Genomic DNA, 2,500 nt, shown 5'->3' on the forward strand with positions numbered 1-2,500 from the left:
TACCTTGAAAAAATCAGAGTGCTCAAAGCAGGCGTCCAAAACCTCGAAAGAGGTGCCTAAAAACGGTATGGTCAACCATCTATATGATGCGTACCACTACCTTAACTTGAATGATCTTGCATGGAATAATGGAATAGGACCTTGGTTCTATTTTGTTGGTCTTAAGAATCCAAGGTAATGATTAAGAGGGACAGACGGGGGCATTTGTATTGCGGCGCTAGAGGTGAAATTCTTGGACCGTCGCAAGACAAACTACAGCGAAAGCATTTGCCAAGAATGTTTTCATTAATCAAGAACGAAAGTTAGAGGTTCGAAGGCGATCAGATACCGCCCTAGTTCTAACCATAAACGATGCCAACCAGCGATCATTCTGAGTAACTAATTTCATGACTCGAATGGAAGCTTCCGGGAAACCAAAGTTTTTGGGTTCCGGGGGAAGTATGGTTGCAAAGCTGAAACTTAAAGGAATTGACGGAAGGGCACCACCAGGAGTGGAGCTTGCGGCTTAATTTGACTCAACACGGGAAAACTCACCCGGCCCGGACACTGAGAGGATTGACAGATTGAGAGCTCTTTCTTGATTCAGTGGGTGGTGGTGCATGGCCGTTCTTAGTTGGTGGAGTGATTTGTCTGGTTAATTCCGATAACGAACGAGACTCTAGCCTACTAAATAGACTTGCAGTTTACACTGCAGTACTCCCCCTTAGTCAACCTGTGGGTGGTAGTATCTCTTGATGGTTTCGGCTGTTGAGGGCTCTGCTGCTATTAGCCTACAGAATTGGCTAGGGTAAGGATGCTGTAGCACTGTAAGGACTTCTTAGAGGGACAAGCGGCGCTCGCAGCCGCACGAAACAGAGCAATAACAGGTCTGTGATGCCCTTAGATGTCCGGGGCCGCACGCGTGCTACACTGAAGTGGTCATCGTGCATACTGTTTCCTGCTCCGAAAGGAGTGGGTAACCGCTTGAACCCATTTCGTGATGGGGATTGGGCATTGTAATTATTGCCCATGAACGAGGAATTCCCAGTAAGCGTGAGTCATTAGCTTGCGTTGATTACGTCCCTGCCCTTTGTACACACCGCCCGTCGCTACTACCGATTGAATGATTTAGTGAGGACTTCGGACTGGTCAATCCAGACCATTGGGAAACTAGTGGTCGGATTGTGCTGGAAAGATGTTCAAACTTGATCATTTAGAGGAAGTAAAAGTCGTAACAAGGTTTCCGTAGGTGAACCTGCGGAAGGATCATTAACGTATTACCCTCTTATTATAAGAGAAATACAACCTTCAAACAATCAAACACTCTGCATAGTGATATTGTAGATGCTAATATGGTGAATGCAATTGAATTGTATTTGCATTAGAGTCGCAATTGTGAATGTTTATTGCAAACATTTAGCCATTGCAACATGATTCTAATTTGCATTACATTCGTTCATTCATACATCCATCTTTCATTATCCAATGCAACAAAGAGTGAGGGTTATCTAACGATAGCCATAATTTCTTTTGCAAAACAATTGTAGTTTATAATGAAAAGCCTGTCTTGCTACATACTTGGTACCTGATCAAGTCTTCAGCTTATGCTGACGGCAAGGTTTAAAGAAGGAAGTTTTACACTTCTTCGCCTAACTAAGTAAAGACAACTATGGTTTTTATAAACTGCATACAATTGTTTTCAAACCCTCTCAATGCAGATTTAGGATACTTATTAAAAGTCCCACGGTGGCAAAGATACATCTTCAAGCGGTGGATCACTCGAATTACCAATCGATGAAGAACGTAGCTAGCTACGATAATCGGTGCGAATTGCAGGACACGCCGAGCACTTGAGCTTCCAACGCACATTGCGGCTTTCGGGTCTTTTCCGAGGTCACATCTGTCTGAGAGTTGAGATGTAAAATAATCAACAAAACACTTGCATACTACCATATATGCATTGTTTTGAGAGGATTGTATATTTATATGCATGAATCTTGATGTTTTATTCCTTTTCTTAATTGCAATTCGTTGCAATTTAGTAAGGAGAATCTCAAATCTACTTGTTTCACATGATAAATTTTGTGTACAATGCATATTTCATCTCTGCAAGCAGTATATATGAATAGATACTAGCATGAGATTCTAAGGTTAGTCGCCTATCTGACGACGCTAAAGTCGTATTGCAGATAACTATGGTGATCAACTAACCTGTTAACTGATGAATCTTCTTGCACTTGTATAAATCGTACAAATAGTAGCTATTTCATTCTGTTAAAGCAGACCTAAGAAGTAATGCAAAGGCAAAATTTGTGCAAACATTAAAGTAGATTTACGTTGCTTGCTTGCAAACAACACAAATAAACATTAATCAACTTAATCAATATTTTTGATCTCAGATCAGGTGAGGTTACCCGCCGAATTTAAGCATATAATTCAGCGGAGGAAAAGAAATCAAATGAGATTCCCTGAGTAACGGCGAGTGAAAAGGGATGAGTCCGGCGCAAAGGTTTTCCATTGA

At 41.5% G+C, this 2,500-nt stretch overlaps 3 non-coding genes across 3 annotated transcripts in view; all 3 read left to right on the plus strand.

Moving 5' to 3' along the window:
• The window catches only part of LOC149092974 (small subunit ribosomal RNA), a 2,170-nt gene extending 919 nt beyond the window's left edge, over nucleotides 1–1,251 (plus strand). The window contains exon 1 of the ribosomal RNA XR_016200364.1: nucleotides 1–1,251. This exon is cut by the window's left edge and continues 919 nt beyond it. This is a non-coding gene — a ribosomal RNA (small subunit ribosomal RNA).
• Nucleotides 1,252–1,738: 487 nt separating this feature from the next.
• LOC149092975 (5.8S ribosomal RNA) lies at nucleotides 1,739–1,893 on the plus strand. The gene has a single exon (XR_016200470.1). It is a non-coding gene; the product is annotated as a 5.8S ribosomal RNA (ribosomal RNA).
• A 476-nt stretch (nucleotides 1,894–2,369) lies between these two features.
• Nucleotides 2,370–2,500, plus strand: part of LOC149092976 (large subunit ribosomal RNA) — a 4,168-nt gene continuing 4,037 nt past the window's right edge. Inside the window, exon 1 of the ribosomal RNA XR_016200454.1 lies at nucleotides 2,370–2,500. This exon is cut by the window's right edge and continues 4,037 nt beyond it. This is a non-coding gene — a ribosomal RNA (large subunit ribosomal RNA).

The sequence above is a fragment of the Tetranychus urticae genome, unplaced genomic scaffold (genome assembly GCF_039701765.1).
Source record: "Tetranychus urticae isolate SD_2017Ah unplaced genomic scaffold, NJAU_TeUrti_SD_1.0 Scaffold_4, whole genome shotgun sequence".
NCBI lineage: Eukaryota > Metazoa > Arthropoda > Arachnida > Trombidiformes > Tetranychidae > Tetranychus > Tetranychus urticae.